The sequence below is a fragment of the Budorcas taxicolor genome, chromosome 14 (assembly GCF_023091745.1).
Source record: "Budorcas taxicolor isolate Tak-1 chromosome 14, Takin1.1, whole genome shotgun sequence".
In the NCBI taxonomy this organism is placed as follows: Eukaryota; Metazoa; Chordata; class Mammalia; order Artiodactyla; family Bovidae; genus Budorcas; species Budorcas taxicolor.
Window position 1 is genome coordinate 36,101,853 of NC_068923.1, and position 27,483 is coordinate 36,129,335.

The 27,483-nt window shown below is 41.4% G+C and overlaps 1 protein-coding gene and 1 non-coding gene across 2 annotated transcripts in view; both read left to right on the forward strand.

Moving 5' to 3' along the window:
* XKR4 (XK related 4) overlaps nt 1–27,483 on the forward strand; it is a 308,792-nt gene that overhangs the window by 49,091 nt on the left and 232,218 nt on the right. The window lies entirely within an intron of this gene.
* Nucleotides 9,248–9,319, forward strand: TRNAC-GCA (transfer RNA cysteine (anticodon GCA)). Its single transcript has one exon. It is a non-coding gene; the product is annotated as a tRNA-Cys (tRNA).

Below are 27,483 nucleotides of genomic sequence, written 5' to 3' on the forward strand. Positions count from 1 at the left end.
TGATGACTTGTGAAATTAGAAACATCCAGGTCATTGATTAAAAAGTGAAGGGGAAAGTCAACTGATTTACTGCTGAGAGTTCAGTCTGTTCAGCAATCAGATCCAAATGAGAAGTGATATTTATCAGAGAACTGGACAAATCACATGAGGTAGTGGACTAGACACTGACGTCCAATCCTAGCTCCTCTCTTAACTAGACTTGACCCCAGGTAAGTGAAGTCATGGTTATAAGCCTCAATTACTCCCCCGTGAAGAGTGAGGGTTGAATACTGTAGCTGGAGAGCATGACTTAAAAGGTTCTGTTTTGTTTTGTTTTTTTGCCATGCCATGCTCAGTCATGTCTGACTCTCTACAACCCCATGGACTGCAGCCCACCAGGCTTGTCTGTCCATGGGGATTCTCCAAGCAAGAATACTGGAGTAGGTTGCCACGCCCTTCTCCAGGGGCTCTTCCTGACCCAAAGATTAAACCCACGTCTCCTGCGTCTCCTGCATTGCAGGCAGCTTCTTTACCCAGTGACATAGAGGAAGTCCTACAGTGTGGTACCTGTTCTTTATAAGTATGATCCCAAGGCTCTAAGATGTACAAGGGGAAGAACTGGGGCATCCTATTCCTGGGGACGCCTTTTGAGCAGTATTTTTCTGGTGCTCCCTTGAGAGAGTCTAGGCTGGTCCTGGGTTGAGTTGAGTGGGTTTCCTTAATTTAAAATGATCACAACTCTAAGTCTACACTAGAGTTGATCTTAATCACCTGAATTTCCACATCATTTGGCATCATATTGGCCTTTCAAGGATCTCCTAATTTTTAAATGGGTTAGGTTCTTGTTTACCTATTCTATTCCATTGTGCTGTGCTCAGTCATGTCCAACTCTTTGCAGTCTCGTGCACTGTAGCCCACCAGGCTCCTCTGTCCATGGGGTTTCCCAGGCAAGAATACTGGAGTGGGTTGCCATTTCCTCCTCCAGGGGATCTTCCTGACCCAGGGATCAATCTCCTGCATTGGTAGACAGATTCTTTACCACTAGTGCCACCTCTTACATGCAATTCTTGGTCCAAGTACAGAAAACCTTTTACTGGAACCAGCATTAAAAAGTTGTCAGTTCCAGTGCTTTCACCTTCTAGTCTTTCTCTCAAGAGAAGATATAAGAGACAGAGAACCAGTTATTTCTTAAAGCTTTGGACTCCTAGTGGGAGAAAATATTCAAAGACTATTCTATGACCTGTGGGCCTTCAAAGAACATATATACCAACACTCACATTCCAGGATGAAGACCAAGAGGAATTTAGCACCCCTATTGCTAGGAGAAGAACAGTCTTCACAGATGTGTATCTACTTTCATGATAAAAATAAAACACATGGGATGTAGGTCAGTTGAATCACTTGTTTTTTCATATTTTACTGCATACAGTGAGCCCTAAGAGGATTCCATGAGTCCCAGGACAAAGACAATAAGTTCAGATTAATAACACTTTTCCTTTCTTTGAAAAGCTTGTTTTGATGTCAAATCTTCACAAACTTTAAGTACCCAGTTCTGTTACCCTTCTAATCATGGAAGCAGAGATTAAGTCCTTGGTGCAGGTAGATCAAATATTTTCTCTGCCATTGATAGGTACAGAGCTGTCTTGAGTCTATGTAAATCCATTTGAAACAAGGAAAGGCAGTCTTGTTAATCCATGAAGATATTAGATGTACAGACAATTCAGAGATACTGGGAAATGACAAAGTATGTTGGCTTAGAGCGTACTTTTGAGAGTGTATTCCCAGGAAGGGTAAATACATTGATAAACTCATTGCCTTGATCTTCCAACACAGTTTGTATTGACATTTTTCACAGCTCCAAGCACAGATTAGAGAGTATATGGTCCATTGATTACGTTTAGGGCTCTTAATGATAGGAAAGAAGATTGAATCCCTCCCCGTGTATACACAGAGAAGACCATAGCATTTCCATCCTGACCTTCATACACTTTTGACCCTGAGAATCTATTTTCTGATTCTGTTTACTAATTCAGCTATTATGTTTCAAGAGATGTTTTAATATCATTCTTAAGAGATTTTAATAACATATTTTAAATGTGGCAATACAAGTCATTGTTTTTGAGTGTCTATAAAAATAAAAAATTGACAAAGTTGTCTAAAAATGGTTTGGGCTTCCTTGTGGCTTAGTGGTAAAGAATCCGCCTGGCAATGCAGGAGATGTGGGTTCAATATTTGAGTTGGGCAGATCCCCTGGAGAAGGAAATGGCAACTCACTCCAGTATTCTTGCCTGGGGAATCATCCAGGCCATTGATTAAAAAGTGAAGGGGAAAATCAACTCTTACCACAGAAAAGCCTGGTGGGCTACAGTCCATGAGGTCACAAAAGAGTCAGAAACTACTTAGTGGCGAAATAGCAACAACAATGAGAAAGGTTTACATCATTCTTGTGTTTTCCAGGTATAATATTAATTGCTGTCATGATGTATTGCCACCTTAAAACCTAGCAAAAGTTGATATTTCTAAATACTGGGGAGAACCTCTTCTATTTTAATTTGTCTTTGGCCATGCTGTGTGGCTTGTGGAATCTTAGTTTCCCAACCAGGGATTGAACCCATGCCCTTGGCAGTGAAAGCACGGAGTCCTAACCATTGGACTTCCAAGGAATTCCAAAACTCTTTCTATTTTAAAAAGTTAAAGATTCCCAAGAAAAATGTCCTTATGTCAGTGACATCAGTTATGAGATTCCACAAGCCTTGTACGGTGCTGGATAGGAAATGGTTAATCAATTTCCTTTGGTTCAACTCAGACCTCACAGCATCCTCTCTGGGCTCACGGTACCAGGAGAAATCCTCCAAAAAGCTTTTACTGGAGATACACGAGGTCAAAGTCCTATTCATCAAGACACTAAACTTTAATCAAGACAAGAAACTATTCTCATCATTAGGTTATTAGCAACTGCAAATAACCTAAAGTCACTTAAAATGCTTTAGTAGAAAGTAGTTATAATTAAAGCGGCTTATTTACTGAGGAAGGAAATAGGTTAATTAAATGGAGATTTGGGGGTACATATTGATGGAAAGGATCACCATAAAATTTATATTCTCACAGTCAGAAAATGTCACCAGGGCCCAGTGGGAGGACTAAGGAGGAGACTGGTGTTCACACACATGGCTAAGAAAACACATGGGTGTTCTAGGTGGTTGAGGGAGCCCCCTCTTCTACCTGGATGGACAGATGGCTTTTCTTCTTCACCCTCTCTGTAGACTAGAAAGTTGATTCTCTAGAGGAGTCAATCTGGAGAGCTTCAACTTGTTCAAGAGGTCCAGGGGAAGGGAGAACAGAGATGGAAGAGTGAAAAAAGATGGAGCATAAATGTTGCCTGATGATCTGTGTTTCTGGCACCCAGAGAGCCTGCAACTAGCTGGATGCACCTCTGTGTTCTCAGAAGAAGGTGAACAACCCCAGAGAAAGCAAAATCACAGGTACTCTTAATGTGAACAGACAGCAAAAAGCACCTGGCTTTGGAACATTCCCATTGTGACGAACTGGAACCAAAAAAGTTTTTAATGAAAAAGTCCTTTTCTTCATTTTTATTGAGATATAATTAACACAGAGCACTGTATAAGTTTCAGGTGTACAGCATAATGATGTGACTTCCACATATACTGCAAAATGATTACCATAAAACTCATCACCTCATGGAGTTATAAAAAAATGTTTTATTCCATATGAGAACTTTTACTATTTTCCCTTTTAGCAACTATCAAATATACCACACAGCAATTTTAACTATAGTCATCATGCTGTATATTACATCCCCAATACTTACTTATTTTATAACCCTAAGTGTATATACCTAGGCTTCACAGGTAGCTCAGTGTTAAAGAATCCACCTGCCAATGTAGGAGACTCAGGTTCAATCCCTCGGTTGGGAAGATCCCCGTGGGAGGAAATGGCAACCCACTCCAGTATTCTAGCCTGGATAATCCCATGGCCAGAGGAGCCTGGTGGGCTATAGTCCAAGAATGGGACATGATTTAGTGACTAAACAACAACATATATGTGTGTGCATGTATACCTTAATAGTATGTACATATAAGTGAACACAATTTAAAAATATAGTAACCCAAAGTATTAATATTATGAAATACATATTATACAAAGATGTAATATTGTATGATGTTTTACATTTTAATGTCATGATAGAGCTAGAATTGATATAGACTTCTAATCCTGTCTTTCCCTGTAACCAGGCAAGAACATTTATGTTATAATTTCATTGTTCAGAGAATGCCTTTCCCAAATAGAAACCCACACTCACCCCTGGTAATACCTGCTGGAATAACTAAAGTTTGATTCTTTAAATTTAAGGCTCTGATCTCTGTTAACATTCAGGTAACCCTGGGAAGAAAAGACCAACTAACTGTAGCTGTTTGCATCGAAGTGTGAATGACTCTCAGATTCTTCCCTTAAAATAGGATATTTCAGTCAGGGCTGCAGGAAAAGACAGCAGAGACCCTGTGGGTCTGAGAGGGAAAATGCATGAGCAAAATGGCAAAAAGGGAAATTTCTGGTTTCATAGGTGACCTGTGTGGTTCCGAACAGAATTTCACTTCAACACGAACTTCCAAATATTCTTAACATATCTCTATGGATGCCGTGACTTTTGATCCCATACCTCATGAAACCACGTTAAGTAATTAACATTATTATAAATAATTGTGAATATGATATAAGCACTCTTTAAAATAGAATGAGGAAGCCAGCTGGTAGAGAAGCCCCAGCTCACTAAGTCCACATGTTCTCAGGTGAATGTGGGTTTGCACACACATACATCTCACACACACACAACTGCTTCAAAGGCACCTTCACCATTTCCTGTGACCCCTGAAAGGTGAAGGTGTTACTCACACAGTCATGTCTGACTCTTTGCAACTGTCAGGCTCCTCTGTCCATGGGATTACCCAGGCAGGAATACTGGAATGGGTTATCATTTCCTTCTCCAGGGAATCTTCCTAGCCCAGGGATCAAGCCCAGCTCTCCTGCATTGCAGACAGATTCTTTACTGTCTGAGCCATCAGGGAAGAACCCCTGAGACTCCTGTGCTCTCTGCTGACCAGGACACAGTCCCAGACCAGCCCTGCAGGGGCTCACCCCGACCATGGCTAACAGGCCACCCTCAACACCTCCCTTGCATTCCTGGGCACAGGGACCCAGCCCTCTTCCCCTACCTCCTCTCCCTGACTTTCTTCTGCCCTCCTGGTGGGCGGGTAGGGGAAATGACCCTGGAAGAGAAATATCTCTCATATGTTCAAAGATCCAGGCTACAAAAAACTTCTATTCATGTTTTGGTCATTGATCTCTAAAAGAGTGAAATATGAGTACCTTGAGGACAGAGATTTATCTGGGTGTTCTCCATAGCTATTAGCACAATGTCGTAAATGTTCAGTTGCTAAGTCGTGTCTGACTTTTCCACCCCATGGACTACAACATGCCAGGCTTCTCTGTCCTTCACTATAGCCCGGAGTTTGCTCAAATTCATGTCCATTGAGTCGGTGATGCCATCCAACCATCTCATCCTCTGTCACCCTCTTCTCTTTCCCTCAATCTTTCCTAACATCAGGTCTTTTCCAATGAATCAGCTCATTGCATCAGGAGAGCAAAGAATTGGAGCTTTAGCTTCAGCATCAGTTCTTCCAATTCAGGGTTGATTTCCTTTAAGATTGATTGGTTTGATCTCCTTGATCAGGTTGATAATGAGGGCCATTTTTTCTCACCCAGAAGTGGGGTATTTTCCTTTTCATATCCCCAGAGATGATTTCCTGACTCACCGCTGCCCCTCCAGTGTCCTTCAGGGCTGGTGCTCAGGGTCGGTCAGTCCTTTGAATTCATCCAGAGCCCAGGTGTTCATTTCTTGTCAGAGGCAAAAATCTGTGAAATTATGGCACAGAGAAAGTGGGGCAGCTCTGGCCAGTGGGATGGTCCAGTTGCATAGAAGGTGAGACAATGAAAATGCACTCTGCTTATTTTCCCCATAGTTCCTTCCTGGATGAAGACACAACATTGCTTAACTGGTCTTTATTTGAAATTAGAGTGCTAATGTATAAGAACCTTTCAATGTGAGACTAATGACATGTTAGAGGTGTATTAATGAATCGGTGTACAGGAAGACAAAAGAGGACTGGGGTTCATCATCAAGATGCCAGCTATATTAAGACCTTTACTTGACCATGTAATGACCTTCATCCATATTATGCACCATTAGTATTCATGACAATTATGTATTTTTAATTTTCTTAATGTTATAAAACATTAATCATCAGTACCAGAAAATAAGGTATTTTTGTCTGAGTTTATATAAAAGTTTGGCAGTAGGAAACTTGCAGATATCTTGATGTGTGTTTCAAAAAGAAAGGAAAGTCAAAAACTGAAAATAATCTACCAAACATCTGCTAAATTCTAGATGTTGACAATTAATTTTGGTATCACATCAGGGTCAGGGAAGAGGCATTTCAAAATGACCTAAATCTTCATCTCTTCATCTGAAAGCTTATAAGATATGGTAGTGGAGAATCAGATCGATTTGTGGGAAAATATGATATCAGTGCCTGTATGTCTGAGAAAAAGGAACTACTTTGTTGTTTGGATGGTGTGTTAGTTTCTGCCGTACAACAGTGTGAATCAACCATAAGTATACACAAATCCCCTCCCCCTTGAACCTCCTTCCCACCCACACATCCCGCCTCTCTAGGTCATCAAAGACCACTAGGTGAGCTTCTGTGCTACACAGCAGCTTCCCACTGGCTGTTTTATATGTGGTAATGTATGTATTCATTGACTATGCTAAAGCCTTTGACTGTGTGGATCACAACAAACTGGAAAATTCTTCAAGAGATGGGAATACCAAGCCACCTTACCTGCCTCCTGAGAAATCTTTATGCAGGTCAAGAAACAACAGTCAGAACTGAACATGGAACAATGAACTGGTTCCAGATTGGGTAAGGAGTATGTCAAGGCTGTATATTGTCACCCTGCTTATTTAACTTCTATGCAGAGTATGTCATGCTAATTGCTGGGCTGGATGTAACACAAACTGGAATAAAGATTGCTGAGACATAGCAATAACCTCAGATATGCAGATGATACCACCCTTATGGCAGAAAGTGAAGAACCTGAAGAGCCTCTTGATGAAAGTGAAAGAGGAGGGTGAAAAAGCTGGCTTAAAACTCAACATTCAAAAAAATAAAATCATGGCATCCAGTCCTATAACTTAATGGCAAATAGATGGGGGAAACAATGGAAACAGTGACAGACTTTATTTTCTTGGGCTCCAAAATCACTGCAGATGATGACTGCAGCCATGAAATTAAAAGACGCTTGCTCCTTGGAAGAAAAGTTATGACCAACCTAGACAGCATATCAAAAGGCAGAGACATTACTTTGCTGACAAAGATCTGTCTAGTCAAAGCTATGGTTTTTCCAGTAGTCATGTATGGATATGAAAGTTGGACCATAAAGAAAGTTGAGTGCGAAAGAATTGATGCTTTTGCACTGTGGTGTTGGAGAAGATTCTTGAGAGACCTTTGGACTGCAGGAAGATCAAACCAGTCAATCCTAAAGGAAATCAGTCCTGAATATTCATTGGAAGGACAGATGCTGAAGCAGAAGCTCCAATACTTTGGCCACCTGATTTGAAGAACTGACTCATTAAAGACCCTGATGCTGGGAAAGATTGAAGGCAGGAGGAGAAGGGTATGACAGAGGATGAGATGGTTGGATGGCATCACTGACTCAGTGACATGAGCAAGCTCTGGAAGTTGGTGATGGACAGAGAAGCCTGGAATGCTGCAGCCCATGGATGCAAAGAGTGGGACCCAGCTGAGCGACTGAACTGAACTGAATGTATATATGTCAATGCTACTCTCAATTCATCGCCCCCACTTCTTCTCCCACTGTGTCCATAAGTTTATTCTCTACATTAGTGTGTCTGTTCCTGCCCTGCAAATAGGTTCATCAGCACCATTTTCCTAGATTCTATATGTATGCACTAGTGTATGCTGTTTTGCTTTTCTCTCTCTGACCTACTTCACTCTGTATGACAGACTCTAGGTCCATCTCTGTCACTGCAAATGACTGAGTTCCATTCCTTTTTTCTAAGTACAAATAAAATGAGTCGGGACCCTTTTTACTTTTGTTCCTTGTCTATCTGTCCCACTCAGGATCAAGTAGGATGCACTCAGAAGTGACTTTGGGCATCACTTTGAGCAAAATGAATGGGTGGCTGGGAAAATGTATATACGTCTCAAAGTGTGTACTTGGCTGTGTCTGTCAAGTAGATGAGCTGGAGTCGGGATGAAGGATGGTTCTGGTGATGCCCCAGTCAATGTCATCTTGTCAATAAATAATCATCCTATCTATTGTCTTTGCTGTGTTTGGCCTCAGCAGAGGGTGAGGATCAGCTCGTAGCTTTCCTGTCAGACCTCAGAAGGTCAGAGTCTCTCAACCTTTTCTTCTTGAGCAGTGAACTCTGCTTTCTGGCAGGGCCACCTAATAATTGTCCATCAAGTCTTCTGTGGTGCATTTGGCACAAGATGCCTTCTAGAATTTAGTATTAACTGAAAATGGATAATATATTTACTTCATAGATTATAGTTCTTCAGTTAAATGCAAAAAATGGATCAAAATATGTACATGATGGAAAAACAGCTCAGGAAATAGTGAAGATGGATTCCAGTAGTTGTATAAAATAGAACTATATTTCTGAAGAATTAAAGAATATTTTTGAGGTGCTGATGCTCAATGTTGGCTTCCCTGGTAGCTCAATGGTAAAGAATCCATCTGCCAATGCAGGAGACATGAGTTTGATCCCTGGGTTGGGAAGATCCCCCTGGAGGAGGAAATGGCAACCCACTCCAGTATTCTTGCCTGGAGAATCCCATGGACAGAGGATCCTGGTGGGCTACAGTTCATGGGGTTGGAAAGAGTCAGACATGACTGAGCGACTAAACAAGAACAACAATGCTGAAGTTTATTTGTGAGGCATTTGATGGAACACGAATGCAGCATCTGTTCCAGCATTGGATGGAAGGCAGTGCAAGCAGAGGGAAGAGAAAATGGGGCTGGGGCCAGAGGAGCCTAGGCTGGAATTCCATCTGATATTAATCTAGAGCTTCTGAAAGTCTCTCAGGAGCTCAGGGTCTCCATAGGTCCATCTGCAAAATGGGACAACAGTCTTACTCCCTAGGCTTGCTGCATCCTTTCACCCGCTTCCCTGGTGGCTCAGAGGTTAAAGCGTCTGCCTGCAATGCGGGAGACCCAGGTTCGATCCCTGGGTTGGGAAGATCCCCTAGAGAAGGAAACGGCAACCCACTCCAGTATTCTTGCCTGGAGAATCATATGAAGGGAAGAGCCTGGTAGGCTAAAATCCATGGGGTTGCAAACAGTCGGACACAACTGAGCTACTTCACTTTCACATACACCTGCTGATCATTTTCCCTGGTCACCACTGAGGCTACCCATTCTTTATTTCCAGCCCTGACTTGTATTCCTGCATAGCCGGCTGGTGGGACCAAGCTCTTCATCAGATCATTGCTTTGCTTTCCCTCTCTCTGTCTGGGACACTACAAATTCACTCATGCTACAGTCCAAACCCAGGAATTCCCGTCACTCTTCCTTCCCATCACCTGCCCATCAAGTAACAAGGTCAGCTATGTTGCCTTCTGTCAGCCTGACCTACATGCCCTGTTCTCCCTCTGTCCTTCTGAATTCAGGTCCTCAGTCCCCCTCATCTGAACCACTATCCTTGCTCCCTGGCTGGCCTCCTGGTCTCCATTTGCAGCGCATCCACTTCATTCTTCCCTCTGTCCCCACCCATATCTTTATAGCATACATACACCCAGTTCTTAAAATCCTTCAGCAGTTCCCTTTTCTTATAGGATCAGAGTCTTGAGTGGTGACTCACTTTTTCTCTGCCTCGGTTTCCTAGTCTCTAAAATGAAGATAATAGGAGACAACTTTAGAGGTTTAAAAACATTTGTTTTAAAATAGGTAATATATTTCCATTGTTCAAAAATCAGACTAATGTAATAAGTCTGAATCACATACCGGCCCCACTCTAACAGTCGCTTCTCTGTTCCAAATGGGCAGTGTATATATATATTGAATGTCAGTTTTACTTTTTCATATCAGAAAAAATGTCTGAAAAAAATGACCTATAGATTTCTTGCATAAACCCATCATCCTAAGATATCGAGCCACCTGACTTTTATAGGTCAGTTTCTATTTCCAGTACAGGCAACAGTATAAATGGCTCTTACATCCACCTAAGAGAAGTATAAAGCAGGTTTCTTTGTATCCTGCATTGAACTCCTTCCAAAGAACACAAGGGTGTTGCTTGCATTAGAGCAGAATCGTGGAGACCACCTGTATATCTCTGAGTGTCCAGTGCTTCCCTCTGCTCTGAATACTATGATACATAGGGGCCTCCCTACTGACGCTAACAGTGAAGAACCCTCTGCCATTGCAGGAGACATAAGAGACTTGAGTTCGATCTCTGGGTCTGGAAGAGCACCTGGAGGAGGGCATGACAACCCATTCCAATATTCTTGCCTGGAGAATCCCAGGGACAGAGAAACCTGGCAGACTACAGTCCACAGTGTTGCAAAGAGTCAGATACGACTGAAGTGACTTAGCACAGCACATTAAATGTCTAACTGAACACTGTATTCAAGAAAAAGAAAATGAAGTGACCATCCAGTGACTTTAGGTTAATTCCTATAACCCTCCATCCATCCTCATCATGAGGTGCTGGACAGTACAAGGTAAAGATTTGAAGACTGAGGTTGATCACTTTGTGTATCATCCGGATGGAGTGGTGATGGTCACGAATCTTCTCCAGTTGACAGGATAATCATACACTACTTAAGATAATTCAGGGATTGCTTGTCATTCAGGAGGTTTGTGATGGGGCTGATGCAGCAGTGCCAGAAGGCTCTCACACAGAGGGACCAGAGGCAGGCCAATTGTGTGTGTGTCACAGACTGTCCTCCAGGATCTACTGGGAGCCTTTGGTTCCTACTCAGATGAGAAGACAATCAGAGAGATGTGACCAAGTCCACGTTCCTTTCAGTGGTGACTTGGAAAAAGTAATTTCATTAGGAAACTTTGGGGATCAAACCCAGGTCTCCTGAATTGCAGGCAGATTCTTTACCATCTGAGCCACCAGGGAAGCCCAATTGTTCAGTCGTGTCCTACGTTTTGTGACCCCCTGGACTGTAGCTGGCCAGGCTTCTCTGTCCGTGGGATTCTCCAGGCAAGAATACCGTAGTGGGTTGCCATTTCCTTGTCTAGGGGATCTTTACAAACCAGATAACGTACCTGTGTCTCCTGCATGTCAGGCAGATTCTTTACCATCTGAGCCACCAGGGAAGCCCATATAATTCAAAACAACAGGTAATAAAACACATCACCTTCAGCTCGGAATACACCCATAGATAGCATTTTGAACATGCATGATCTATCTCAGAAAACCCAGACCACGGTGGTCTGCTGTGAACGATTAGAAATTTAAAACCAAAATTCTACCTGATGGTTGAAGAGGCTTTTTAAGATGTTTTAATAAGCAGCTTAGGCTTGTAACTCAAAGCTATAATAGAAATTGGCTTTGTCAGAAGGCAGTTTTGTATCCAGTATTGTGGTTGCTATGGAGTCAGTTTGGGCAGATTATGAATAGTATAAGAAGAATATAAGCTCTAGCTTCCAAAGGCTTGGAAATATGGGTAAGAGATGCTGCTACTGGGTCAAAGAAAGCTGACTAATTTTTTAAATGTCCAGTTTTATTATTAAAAAATCCTGCTGAAATAATCAAGATTTATGCTTGGCCATTCAATGATTCAAGAAGTCTTTTGTGTGTGGAGGGAGGCAGGGGATGAGAGGAGGGGAGGGGGAATAAAGAGGGAGATTGGAATTGAAACATACCCATTACTACGTATAAAACAGGTAAATAATAAGGACCTACTGTATAGCCCAGGAAAGTCTGTAATGACATATGCCTGCCTGTCAAGTCGCTGCAGTCATGTCTGACTCTGTGTGACCCTATGGACCGTAACCCCCCAGGCTCCTCTGTCCACAGGATTCTCCAGGCAAGGATACTGGAGTGGGGGTTGCCACGCCCTCCTCCAGGGGATCTTCCTGATCCAGGGATCAAACCTGCATCTCTAACATCTCTTGCATTGGCAGGTAAGCCCCTATGACCCATATGGGAACAGAATCTGAAAAAGAGTGCATATACATAGAACTAATTCACTTTGCTGTACACCTGAAGCTAACACAATGTTATAAATCATCTGTACTCCAAAAAAAAATTTTTTTTAAGAAAGAAATCTTTTTAAGGCACTTTATGTTCAGGGTTATGTCTGAATGCTTGATCCATGAAGAAAGCATCATATTCAGCATTTCAGCTTTCTTAATGGCTAAGCCTTTGTCATGGAAATAGAGACATCAAAGAGCATCAGTGGTGTCAGAACAGAAATAGAGCATTTTGCTTGATTGAGCTTTCTTTGAGGTTCTATTTATATAAAGTGATCTGCCTTTGAGTCACCCCCTTGAAATAAGAAATCACATACCCAGTATGTACAAATATTCAAAACAAATAATAAAATAAGCATGTATCAATTATGAGAGTAGTTCTTAAGTTTAGGGAAAGTGCACGTTTAAGTTTGGAAGTCTTCCCCGGTGGTTCAGCGGTAAAGAATCAGCCTGCAATGCTGGAAATGCAGGTTTGATCCCTAAGTCAGGAAGATCTCCTGGAGGAGCATATGGCAACTCATTCCAATATTCTTGCATGGACAGAGGAGCCTGGTGGGCTACAGTGCATAGGGTTGCAAAGAGTTGGACATGACTGAAGTGACTAAGCACTCTATGAGTTACTATAATTAGGGCAAAGAGGTTAAATCTCTCAATAGTCACTTCATATGCTGCTGCTGCTGCTAAGTCGCTTCAGTCGTGTCCGACTCTGTGCGACCCCAGAGACGGCAGCCCACCAGGTTCCCCCGTCCCTGGGATTCTCCAGGCCAGAACCCTGGAGTGGGTTGCCATTGCCTTCTGCAATGCATGAAAGTAAAAAGTGAAAGTGAAGTTGCTCAGTCATGTCCAACTCCTAGCAACCCCATGGACTGCAGCCTATGAGGCTCCTCCATTCATGGGATTTTCCAAGCAAGAGCACTGGAGTGGGTTGCCATTGCCTTCTCCACTTCATATGCTAGAGAATGAAATCCTTAACATCGAATAAATGGGAGACCTTTTTCTCTCCTTACTCCACAAATGTGTTGAGACTCCCTTGTAAACTTGAGATAAGCACACATCCTCTAAGTCACCTAATTAGGTAAATCATAGAGATGTAGGTGTCCTGTGACAAAGCACAGGTCTATGTTGTCAAAATGAAAGGATACATTGTGCACTGCCACTAATGTTGATCTCTGGCTTACATTACTTATGTTGTGTCAGTTTACATGGAGCCCAAAAGTATGCTTTTTCTAAATGTAGCATCCTGAGTTGGGGATTAGCATCTCCACCTACACAGCTCTCATGACCAAAAAGGTTCACTCTGGATCAGGCTTTCCCAGTTCTGCCTCCTGCGCTCAGTCCTTGGACCACTGCCTCTGGAAGAGACACGCTTAAATGCAGAGTCTCGGCTGTGGTTAGGATGGGGAACTGGCGTGTGAGTGTCTGTATGCACATGTAGGAAAGCCTCCTAATTCATTCTGATTGTCTTCCAGGTCTGGAAACAGTGCATGAAACCATTATTTCTGAAAGAAATCTATTATTTTGATGGATACTGGCATTCAGAAGGGTCTTCTCCCTAGACCTTTGTAAATACTGAAATTTCCCAGAAGGGTGGACTTTGATCTGAGTTTATTTCCATTGAGAATCCTGTGTTTCCTGTTCACAGCACACCTTACTATATTTTTGGCATCTATTGAAATTTTCTCCTACTTTCTATTATTTCCTTTCACACGTAAATAATGATGTGCTGTTGTCGTGGGACTCACGAGTCAGGATGATGGTAGTGGCTCGGTCAGTTACCTCACTCTTTAACTCTCTTACATTTGCACGCCAACATCCATCTCAGGGTCCACAAGGCAAGTTTGTGCTCAGCCAAAATTATAAAATGACAGATGTAACTGCCTAATAATTTTCAAACAACCACAAGCAGAAATGTTAAATCCACCAATGTCAATGGTCTACCCTTCAAAAACGTAATTCAACATACTTCTCCTTGACTATCTCTCACATTTGAAAGGATGGTTAATGATCTGGCACTCCCACCCCTGGGCATATATCTGCAGAAAATGATAATTCAAAAAGATAAATGCACCCTTATGTTCATAGCAGCACTATTTACAATGACCAAGACATGGAGACAACCTAAATGTGCATCAACAGATAAATTGATAAAGAAGATATGGTACATATATGCAATGGAACACTATTCAGCCATAAACAGGAATGAAATAATGCCATTTGCATCAACGTGGATGCAACTGCAGACTATAATGCTAAGTAAAGTAAGTCAGAAAGAGAGAGACAAATACCATATATTATCACTTGCATGTGGAACCTAAAATATGACATGAAACAACCTAACTGTGAAACAGAAACAGAATCAGGGACATAGAGAACAGATTGGTGGTTGCCAAGGATGGGGGGTTGGGGGAGGGATGGAGTGGGAACTTGGGGTTAGCAATGTAAGTTTTACTTAGAGAATGGATAAACAACAAGGTCCTACTGTACAGAACAGAGAACTGTATTCAGTATCCTAAGAGAAACCATAATGGAAAAGAGTATTTTTAAAAGAATGTATATGTATATATATATATGAATATATGTATATATACATATGTGAATCACTTTGCTATACAGCAGTAACTAACACAAGATTGTAAATTAACTTTGTTCAGTTGCTAAGTCATGTTCAATTCTTGGTGACCACATGGACTGCTGCATGCCAGGTTTCCCTGTCCTTCACTATCTCCTGGAGTTTGTTCAAACTCATGTTCATTGAGTCCATGATGCCATCCAACCATCTCATCCTCTGTCGCCTCTTTCTCCTGCTGCTCTCAATCTTTCCAAGCATCAAGGACTTTTTCAATGAGTTGGCTCTTTGGATCAGGTGGCCAAAGTATTGGAGCTTCAACTTCAGCATCAGTCCTTCCAATAAATATTCAGGGTTGATTTCCTTTAGGATTGACTGGTTTGATCTCCTTGCAGTCCAAGGGACTTTCAAGAGTGTTCTCCAGCACCACAGTTCAAAAGCATCAATTCTTTGGTGCTCAGCCTTCTTTATGTTCCAACACTCACATTGGTATTTGACTACTGGAAAAGCCATAGCTTTGACTATATGGACACAACACAGTAAATCAACAATACTTCAATAAAAGAAAAATATGCCTAAAAACATAGTTTAGTAAGGCACCCACTCAGGGGTCATGACCAGCACAGTGGATGCAGTCAGCCTCTGAGCACGAAAAAGCAATCAGCAGGAAAAGGATCTTGTACCCACCCCTGAATCTCTTTCCTCCCAGACACACTCCTCCAAAAGCTGATTCTGCCTGATCTCCTGTGGCTTTGAACCTGCCTTGAGTTAGCTCTGGGGTCACTGCCAGCAGGCGGGTGAGTCCCAGCCCATTCCTCCCACTGAGAAGAGACGTGTTCTCTTTGTCATCCCTTGTAGGCAGTGTTCACTGACACTGACCCAGGAGATGTCACTGTTCTGAAGTTAGAAATGTCACCCTGCTTCTTTCCAAGAGGATTTGGTGTTGCAGCACAGCTGCTGTGGGCTTCCATTTGCTCTGGTTTGCTTTGCATTTCTCATTATGTTATTCATCCCTTGAAAGCAGATTTTTAACAGATATGATGTCCACACAGGGTTCTTTACCATGAGCTCCAGCCGGGAAGCCCACAGAGATGGCAGGTCTGCCCCTTCCTGCCTCTTGGGGTTGCGATGGGGACAAAGTCAAATTATGGAACATCAGAAAAGTGAGAGTATCACAGACAAACAAGTTATTATTTTCATTACTACTATAATCATTTTTTGTGTAGGCCCTCTTCCTAACACAAACTTCTACTTGGCCAGAAGCAGAGAGAAATCAGAAATCTGAGGCTACAGTTTGTTTTGGAACCTCCTGGGCCCTTTCACAATGTACAGCCATCTGCTGAAACACCAGATGTGGCCCTGCCTATCTCCTGATCCCAATTCCTCTATGGCTCCCTGTTACCATTGCTGACAAAGTTCCAGCTCCTGAGTTTATGCCAGTCTTCTGAGAACTCACCTGTCCCAGGAATCCTGGGTGCCAGCTACACTCCAGACCTAGGAAGCACTTTCCCAACTCCTAGCTGAATTCCCAAGGCTAAAACAACTATGAGCATCATTGCTAACACATCTCCCAACTCCAGCGGGCAGAGGGTTTCTTCTGTCAGATGCTGACGTGTCGTCCTGGTGAAATATCCTGCCAGGGTCTGTGTCCTGTGGTAGAAGACAACCCTGCAAACCACTGGAGAACCTGCGTTCTAGCCCTGGCTGGATTCTCATTTGCCAATGTGACCTTGGAAAATTAATCATGTTTCTTTGGACCTTTGTTTCCTCATATACAACATGCAGACTGTACATACTGGTATCTCTAAAATAGATGACTGACAAGGATGTACCATGCAGTACAGGAAACTCTGCTCAATACTCTTTAATAACCTAAATGGGAAAATAATCTGAAAAAGAATAGACACATGTATATGTAGAAGTAACTCGCTTTGTTGTACACCTGAAAATAACATAACATTATTAATTAACTACAATACAATATTAATAAAAATACTAGGAAACATAAAAAGCTTTTTAGAACTCTGTCATTTCTAACAGTTTTGGTCTACAAATGTGAAAATAGCTGTCCTATTGGTTCAGGCTACTGGTTCTTATCATGGTCCCAAGGGTCTTAGCCTCCTCCACAGGATAATCCAGCCCTGTTCTTCTAAGTAGGGCTTCCCAGGTGGCTCAGTGGTAAAGAATCCACCTGCAAGGCAGGAGATGCGGGTTGGATCCCTGGGTCGGGAAGATCCCCTGGAGGAGGGCATGGCAACCCACTCCAGTATTCTTGCCAGGAGAATCCCATGGACAGAGGAGACTGACTGGCTACAGTCCATGGGATCACACACAGTCGGACACGAGTTAGTAACTAAACAACAACAATAATTCTTCTAAGTAATGAAGAATTCAGAACGTTCACTTTTTTCTTCTTGTGAGTGGAGTATGGTAAAGAAAGAGGATTTATCTGAGTTTCAGGGAACTGTGAAGAATAGTGAGAACAGATTCTTCATTTTCTTTGAAAAATTAGATAAGAGCAAGCAAGTTCAGCACAGCAGGCTGAGCTAGAAATCATGGGACTGAAGGTTGTTATACAGGAATAGAATATTGGAGCTTGTCAATAGAAAAATTCCTGGCCATGTTAACTGAAAATTCCATTATCAAACAATGTTTGGAATGTCTACCTTAGAAACTTAAAAATGAAAGAGATCCACTTTCCTGATGGCTTAAGTACAGCCCTGTCTAATGACAAAAGCCTGAGGAATTCTTCAACTCATTTACCCTGCACTGACTGAGGGCCTGCTGTATGCCAGTGATACGCAAGACTTCTCAAAAATCTCTTTCAGTCCTGAGGTTCACCAGTTTTCGCAAGATGGGTAGTGTTTTGCCCCTGAAACAAGTCAACTCTCTCATTTTCAGATTGCTATCCATCCGTGGATTCCTACCTGTTAATTGCCTTTGAGCTGTGCTGCTGATGATTAGAAAGGTGTAGTACATGTATACAATGGAGTATTACTCAGCTATTAAAAATCAGGAAATACTACCATTTCCAGCAACACGGACGGACCTAGAGAGTGTCGCACTCAGTGAAGTAAGTCAGACAGAGAAGGAGGAACATCACATGACATCCCTTTTATGTGGAATCTTAAAAGAAATGATGCAAATGAACTTACAAAACAGAAAAAGATTCAGGGGGAAGGGATAGTTAGGGACTTTGGGAAGGTCATATACACTCTGCTATATTTAAAAAATGGATAACCAACAACGCCCTATTGTATAACCTGTGGAACGCTGCTCAATGTTATGTGGCAGCCTGGAGGGGAGGGGAGTTGGGGGAGAATAGATACCTGTATATGTATGGTCGAGTCCTTTCACTGTCCACCTGACACTATCACAACATTATTAATTGGATAAACCTGGATACAAAATTAGAAGTTTAAAGTTTTAAAAAAAAGAGATTACTAGCCTAAAAATGATTTCTTTTTAAAACTCTGACTTATTAATCGACTTTTGGTAAAAATTGAGGAAGTAAGTTTCAGGTTTCCATGCAGATCTACAAATGTCAAAGTCCCAGGTAACTTAAGGTAGGGTATTTATTCTCTGCATTTTTCACTGGAAAATCTGTGAGTCTATTTTTGTTGCCTAGGTAATCGCACAGCTTTTCTTTGGCTTCTTGGACTAGGGCGGTGGTACAGGACAGACTGTAATAAACAACAAATTGTGTCTGCTGTAATGCATTGCTGGAGGAAGTCTCCCCACTTCACCCTTTTTTATTTGTCTTTTGTGCTCTTTCCATTAATACCATCTGATAATAAAAATTACTTGTAACTAACTTAACTATGATCATATTTTAACCAGGAAATTTCCGAGAAGCATTTATAGGAGAGTTTCTTCCTCTTCTAGAGAAACTAGAATTATCCAATGTTATCCCAGAAGGCCTTGATTATAGTCATTCTTCTTGTGCAGGCGTGTTTGAACACAATATTATTATAATTATATGCATAATGAGCTATATCTTGATGCCAACACATGGATTATAAACGTTTCTATTTGAATTAAATACTAGTTCAAATGAACTAAATCATCTTAGATGGGATAGTTGGAAAGATTCATGACTCAGAAGTTGCTTTATGAAGGCCGCCAACGATGACGCATGTATTAGTATGTGTTGATCGTTAATCCATCAGAGATTATCTTTGCAGACTCGACGGGGTGCAGTGGTGTGTGATTGCACCTGTATGTGAGTGAGCATGAATTAGATGGACGTGCAGCTGGTATACTGAAGTCTTTAGTAAGGAAAATGAATATGCAAATTTCAGAGCTCTAAAGGATGCTACCTGTCTGCTTTAAGAGGAAATTCATTCCCTATGCATTTTGCGTGCTGTGATACCTCACGGTTGTCAATGTGGCCAAACGAATTTCAGAGTCATTTTGAAGTATAACTGTGCATATTTGTACAAAAATATCATGTGCTTTTGTGTAATTGTTTCTCCCTTTTCAGGCTTTCCTGTCTATAAAAGAGAGATTCGATTTTCTCTCAAATAACGAGAAGCCGCCTGACATGATCACAACAAACTTACTAAAGAGTAATATTGATGAAGGATGTTGTCCTTTGACGATATCAATGCAAGTTGATCGATGAACCCTTTGAACACAAACCTTAAAGTGGATTTGGACTTAGAGTCCTATTGGCAGGTCTTCTATGAATAGACCCACATTCTTACTTTGTCTCAATGGAATCAATTTGCATTTCCAAGGAAAAGGACCACATCTTGTTCATCATCCCTACTCTGGCTTCCCGTGGTTTTCTTCTAGTACTTAGGTCTGATTGTCAAATAAACACGTATAGTCTTCAGATTATTCTTTGTGGGGATTCAATGGCTGGGTTTTAAATTGTTATTTCTTTCTCTCCACACATTTCATTCTGGTCCTAGACTCTTCAGCAGCGTCATCTCCTGCCCGCCCCCACCATGTCCTATATGTGGGTTACTCTGATGACTTTTCCATGAGCTCTGTACCTCCTTCTCTGACCCTTAGCTTTTCTTTCTCCTTTGCTTCCTTTACTTCTTTTCTGTCTTCCTTCCATTCCATTCATTTACTGGGGATTTTTATTGAAATGTTTTAAGTTAGCTAAAGGCCCACTCCCTGACAGGTAGTAGACACCTGATATACATTTTTGGAATGAATGAGGATCCTGTCCCTTCCAGAGGGACACCTTGTATGAAGGTTGAGAGGCAGGGAAACCTATTAGGAACCCAGTGCATCCATGCCAGTGGATAAGGACCTAGACTTTTGGGAGAAAGGGAAGGAGAAAGAAGCAGAATGAAGAAGGATGAAGAGGACTTGGGGGTTATCGATCTCTTGGAGAAGGAGAGGTGTACATTAAAGAAATGAGGGCAGAAAGGAAAGAAGGATTTCCGCCCTCAGCAGACAATTTTAGGCCCAACTAGCTTAAAATTTCTCCCCTCTCCTCCATGAATCTTCTGTGAACTCCTCCAGATAGAATTAATTGCTCTGCTCTCCTGATTTCCAACACATTATATTGAGTTAAAATTGCTTGTTTCTGTTGATGTAAACATCAAAGATGTGATGTATTTGTTTTTGTTGATCATAAATAGTAAAGATTTATGATCTTTTCAAGCCCAAGGCTATTCATGAATCAATATTGCAGTGCAGTTTCTTCTGCACACAGCCTGCTGGTCACAAGTCCTTGCAGACACAAGGGACTGAATGCCTGTTTAGTGCTGAATGCACCTGTTACTCTTCTGTTTAATTTTCTTACACCTGAAGACCCTCCAATTCTGTGACTGTTTCAAGCTGCTATACAACAGCTTGAAAGGGGTCAGAAATCCTTGAGTAACTTACAAATATATTTTAAAGTTTTGCTTAAAAAATCATTTTAGACATACACAAGAGTTGCAAAGATAGTAAAGTGCATCCTGGTATATACCCTCCACCTGGAATTCCCCACCGCTAACACCTTACATAATCTTGGTCTAATTATCAAAATTTTAAAATTGATATGAATATAGTATGATTAGTACAATATATTCGTGTGTATCTTTTCTGTGTACAATTACACTGGTGCTTTTAAAAAGGAAATACTACTTTTAAATCTCTGAGCCATGTTAGACAACACTGTTGAGTATGTGTTAAACAAAGCTGATGATGATCTCAGTGAGTGGTAAACATCACTCACTTTTACAGTCTCCAAAGCAATATTTCTCCAGCATTAACCTTACCTCTTCTGTCTTCTATTCAGATGTCTGTTGTGTTAAGATAATAGAAACCTTCTCAGGAATACTTCTATTTTTCCTTTTTTTAGGGATAAATCGTTATTAGAAACAATGTAGGAATATAAAACTGAAGGATTTCTTAACTCCCCAAAGGTAGAATTATCACTATTACTTGAATATTAATATTATCAAATGTTAATATTCAGCAATGAATGCCAATCATTAGTTATAATTCATCTAATCTTGTATCATTTGAGATTCAGTTTAAAGTTGTAAAAAGAAGACATAAGCAATAGTTTTGCATATAAGCTGATCTGAGACATTGTACTGGTAAGCAGTGACACAAAGCATATTTATTTATTTTGAAATAGCTTAGCTTGATGAATGGAGAAGGCAATGGCACCCCACTCCAATACTCTTGCCTGGAAAATCCCATGGACGGAGAAGCCTGGTAGGCTGCAGTCCATGGGGTCGCTAAGAGTTGGCACGACTGAGCAGCTTCACTTTCACTTTTCACTTTCATGCATTGGAGAAGGAAATGGCAACCCACTCCAGTGTTCTTGCCTGGAGAATCCCAGGGATGGGGGAGCCTGGTGGGCTGCCGTCTATGGGGTCACACAGAGTCAGACACGACTGGAGTAACTTAGCAGCAGCAGCAGCAGTTTGATAAAAAGGGGTCAGAGAAATATGGGAATCCTGTTTTTACATCTTGAAGCAGTCTCATTTGCAAAACCCATCTATCACTATCTAAATGACCTAGAGTCATGTTTTTAGTATTGATACTTTTGAATTTAGAAATCCCACTTCTACCTAGTGACACTGAGGCAATAATTCCTGTTGAAAGGTTACTTTCTACTGTTTTGTTCTTCCTTAACTTCTTTTACATCCAGCTTCCTTTCAAGAAGCTATTTTTCATATCTGAGTTTTCTGTTTGCATACAAACAGAAAATAAACACAATTTGAATTACCTTTTAAAAATTGTGGGGTGATTTAGCAGCTAATAAAATTCCTTGCTAGCACACCCATCAGGATTATATTTAGAGTAATAGGAATGGACCTGGGTGAGTTTTTTATGAAAAGCAGTTGTAACTATTTAAGTATTATCTGAAATTTTGGAACTCTGGACTCTTAAGCGTCTGCCATCACTTTCTGTGGTTAGATGAAAAGTGCCTGGTTAAAATATGTGGTTCTGGTTACGGAACTGCATGCATCATGTCTGTAGCTGAAATAACAGATTATGAACTTATTAATGGATGGTAGCAGTTTCCCAGAAGAGAGAGTAAGAGTTTGATTCCACCTAGGGAGGCTGACTGACAGTTAACTCTCTGCTGTCTTTGCCCACCCAAAGCTGTCGTGCAGTCAAGTAATTTTTGAGTTCTTAGGAACTTCTTTTTTATAATTCTAATTTTATTTCTTTATTTTAGCTATGCTGGCTCTTTGTTGCTGCAAGGGTTTTCTTTAGCTGAGGGTGCAGGGCTTTCCCTTGTTGCAGAGCTCGGGCTCTGGGCACACAGGCTTCAGTAGTTGCAGCCTGCAGGCTCAGTAGTTGTGGCCCAAGGGCTTAGCTGCTCCAGGGCATGTGGGATGTTCCTGGATCAGGGGTCAAACCCATGTCCCCTGCATTGGCAGGTGGATTCTTTACCATCTAGCCACCAGGGAAACCCTCTTGTGAACTTCTTAAGCTCAAAAAAGCCAATGAGGTTGTTAATGGAAACAAAGCATGAAGCTAATCATCAAAAAATGGTTAGTAATTACTACATTCTTTTTTTTTTTTGAGAAATGCTTCATATTTACATCAAAAGGGTATCTCTCTCAAAAGTTCTAGACATCCAGTTTATCCCAAAGAATCTGATAAAAACAAACTGCAAGCTCAATGCAGTTGGTCCTTGAACCACACGGGTTTGAACTGGGGAGGCTCCACTTGTACACAGATTTTTTTTCAGTAGTAGAGACTACAATACACGGTCTGCAGTTTGTTGAGTCCCTGGCTGCAGGATTGTGTGTCCAGAGGAACTGTGGGTACGTACGGGGGTGTGGGGTTGACTGTAATTTATACTTGGATTTCCCACTGCTCTGAAGGTCAGTGCCTGCTAACCCCTACGTTGTTCACATTTCAACTGAGTTCCAGTTTTCTCATCCTGGTGACCCATGGACTATTTCTCCTCTCTGAATAATGCAAAAATCAGTATACGCACACATTCGACCCTCATAACAAAACTGCTAATTTTATTTATGTGGACCCCCCATTTACCTTAACAAGTTCTTAATTAAGCCAAAACAATGACAATATCTTTAAGAATCTAAAAACAAGCTTTGCCTTTAAAAATTGAAATGGGGTGATCCATCTGAGATAAACAACTGTGAATTCTTTTATACAAAGTGTAGACTTTTTTCACCCTCCAATGTGCTCCAGGATATATCCTGCTTTTCTTAAAGGAAATTATGTTCCCTAGATTAAGATAATAATAGTAATGAAATAATAGACTGTTATATTTGTAATCAGTAATTATGTAGTCATAAGTGGCCAGTATCTAGGGAACAAGCAATTATATGAGCTATGATTACTAAAGAAGTAATTAGGATAAAAGATAAACCCTCTTAGTTGTGCTTTTTTTTCCCTCTTAAGATGGCATTTATATAACACAGTTCCTAATCCATAGAGAATATTTGGGTATGTCTGAGAGAATGTATGTGTCATGCCCAGTGTAGTACAGAAAACCTTGGCATTGATGAATTTGATATTCTCAGTTTCAACCCAGAGGCTCATGGATTATAGGACAATGGCTTGCCTGTAACTACTCTACAGCAAGGACATGAATCACTCACTAGCTGCAGTGTTTTCAATGCAAGGATGTAGACACCGCAGCATCATACCCCCAAGTCCTGACACTCAGGGTCTCTTATCTAGTGGGAGAAGCCCTGTGTCAAGGACAGAAAAATAAAAATATTCCATATTGATGGTGATGGGTGCTAAGGAAACATAGTTGCTATGGTCTGAAAGTCTGTTTCCCTGCAAATTCATTCATATGTTAAAATGTTAAATTCAAATTTTAACATGTTAAGTTCATATGTTAAATATGTTACAATTCTGACCCCCAAAGGTGCTGGTATTTGTAGATGGGACCTTTTGTATTGCATTCTTTAGTCACTAACTCATGTCCAACTCTTTCGTGACCCCATGGACTACATAGCTTGCCAGGCTCCTCTGTCCATGGGATTTCCCAGGCAAAAATACTGGAGTGGGTAGCCATTCCGTTCTCTCTGGGATCTTCCCTACCCAGGGATCGAACCCAGGTCTCCTGCATTGGCAGGCGGATTCTTCACCACTGAGCCACCAGGGAAGCACCAGGTGGGACATTTGGGAGATTCTTACATAGTGAGGGTGGAGCCCTCATGAATGGGATTAGTGCCTTAAAAAACAAAAATCCTTCACTTCAGCAAACTTGTTAGCCCCTTGGACTGAGTGGGGACACCAGATGAAGTCTGCTTGCAATCTATCCAACTGTGCTGTCACCCTGATCGTGGACTTACAGCCTGCAGAACTGTGAGAAATAAGCTTCTGCTCTTTATAAGCTTCCCAGGGGGTGCTGGTGGTAGAGAACCTGCCTGCCAATGCAGGAGATGTAGGAGACGCCGGGTGCATGCACGCTGTTGTAGTGTTTTTGTTATGGCAGCTGGGACGGACTAGGGTAATAGTAAGCACATGGAAAAACTAAACGTTGGGGGGAAATACACACTGAAGTTGTTTACCTGAATTTGGGGATTCTCAGAGCTCTCAGAACATGAGCCTGTGAATGGGAAGTGGTTGTGGAGACCTTGTTAGACATGTAAACGGGGATGAGCAGTCTGCTCCCCACCACCCCAGGAATCTAGGCTATCAAAATCTTGTTTTCACTGCTAAAATGTGACCTAAGAATTCTACTTTAGAGATAATAACATTAAAAAAATTCTATTAAGCAAAAACACATTTCAGATAGACCTTGAGGCTGTTATTTTCCATATGTCTCTGGAGATGTTGTATGTTTTTCAGATCCCAGGTAATTCAGTGTGTTTATTCATTCCATGGTCGGCACAGAAGCATGGAAAGAGTAAGACCAGATCTCCAGTGAAAAGATCCTGTGATGGATCATGAGTTGCAAGGGAGGCCCTGTGAAACATTTCTAGGAGCTTCATTTCCCATTAGCTATAAACATTGCCTTGCTTTCTAAAGTCAAATTAATTCTAAAAGCCATCTCTTTCACAAAAACAAATTGAATTTTTCTGTGTCTATGTGGAAATTTAAGAGCTTTCTGCAATGTGTGTGTGTATCTGCTTTTTGCCTTTTCCAATGAAGATAAAAATTCAAACTTTTCCCTGGTGCCAGCATAGATTTTTGGAAGTGTAGAAATAATCTGTTAAAGGAATGCTATTAATTTTGTTTCAGAAATGCAGATATTGAAATAGACACTTGGGTCTGGATTCACTCATGGGACTGTATGTACTTAAGTTATACCTGGAATTGAATCCATGGAACATCACTTGCAACTAACCTCCTTTTAAAGTCATTGAATAGTGTTTAATGAGAAATAGTCACATTTATTGTCTTAGACTTCTAGCCTTTAACCACAAAATCAGTTTGATTTGATTTATTCATGATTTTACTTTTTAATGATGGGGATTGATTTTATTGAGAAAGTATCTACTGATTTCCCTTTAAAAAAAAAGCAACTTACAACTCTTTAAGACTTTTTAATCACCCACAATTTGTCAAAACTAATCTTCAATGATTAAAAGAAGCCAAAAGGTATTCAGCTCAGTCGCTCAGTCGTGTCTGACTTTTTGTGACCCCATGAACCGCAGCACACCAGGCCTCCCTGTCCATTACCAACTCCCGGAGTCTACCCAAACCCATGTCTATTGACTTGGTGATGCCATCCAACCATCTCATCCTCTGTCGTCCCCGTCTCCTCCTGCCCTCAATCTTTCCCAGCATCAGGGTCTTTTCCAATGAGTCAGCTCTCCACATCAGGTGGCCAAAGTATTGGAGTTTCAGCTTCAACATCAGTCCTTCCAATGAACACCCAGGACTGATCTCCTTCAGGATGGACTGGTTGGATCTCCTTGCAGTCCAAGGGACTCTCAAGAGTCTTCTCCAACACCACAGTTCAAAAGCATCGATTCTTTGGCGCTCAGCCTTCTTCACAGTCCAACTCTCACATCCATACATGACCACTGGAAAAGCCATGGCCTTGACTAGATGGACCTTAGTTGACAAAGTAATGTCTCTGCTTGTTAATGTGCTGTCTAGGTTGGTCGTAACTTTTCTTCCAAGGAGTAAGTGTCTTTTAGTTTCATGGCTGCAATCACCATCTGCAGTGATTTTGGAGCCCAGAAAAATAAAGTCTGACACTGTTTCCACCGTTTCCCCATCTATTTGCCATGAAGTGATGGGGCCAGATGCCATGATCTTTGTTTTCTGAAATGTTGAGCTTTAAGCCAACTTTTTCACTCTACTCATTCACTTTCATCAAGAGGCTTTTTAGTTCCTCTTCACTTTCTGCCATAAGGGTGGTATCATCTGCATATCTGAGGTTATTGATATTTCTCCTGGCAATCTTGATTCCAGCTTGTGCTTCTTCCAGCCCAGTGTTTCTCATGATGTACTCTGCATATAAGTTAAATCAGCAGGGTGACAATATACAGCCTGGACCTACTCCTTTTCCTATTTGGAACCAGTCTGTTGTTCCATGTCCAGTTCTAACTGTTGCTTCCTGACCTGCGTACAGGTTTCTCAAGAGGCAAGTCAGGTGGTCTGGGATTCCCATCTCTTTCAGAAATTTCCACAGTTTATTGTGATCTACACAGTCAAAGGCTTTGGCATAGTCAATAAAGCAGAAATCAATGTTTTTCTGGAACTCTCTTGCTTTTTCCATGATCCATCGGATGTTGGCAATTTGATCTCTGGTTCCTCTGCCTTTTCTAAAACAAGCTTGAACATCTGGAAGTTCACGGTTCACATATGGCAGAAGCCTGGCTTGCAGAATTTTGAGCATTACTTTATTAGCATGTGAGATGAGTACAATTGTGCAGTAGTTTGAGCATTCTTTGGCATTGCCTTTCTTTGGAATTGGAATGAAAACTGACCTTTTCCAGTCCTGTGACCACTGCTGAGTTTTCCAAATTTTTTGGCATATTGAGTGCAGCACTTTCACAGTGTCATCTTTTAGGACTAATCCTCAGTGATTGCATGCATGCATGCTAAGTTGCTTTAGTCATGGCCAGCTCTGTGACCCTGTAGACTGTAGCCCACCAGGCTTCTCTGTCCATGGGATTCTCCAGGCAAGAATGCTGGAGTGTGTTGCCAAGCCCTCCTCCCGGGGATCTTCCTGACTCAGGGATTAAACCTTGTCTACTGTGGCTCCTGCATTGCTGGTG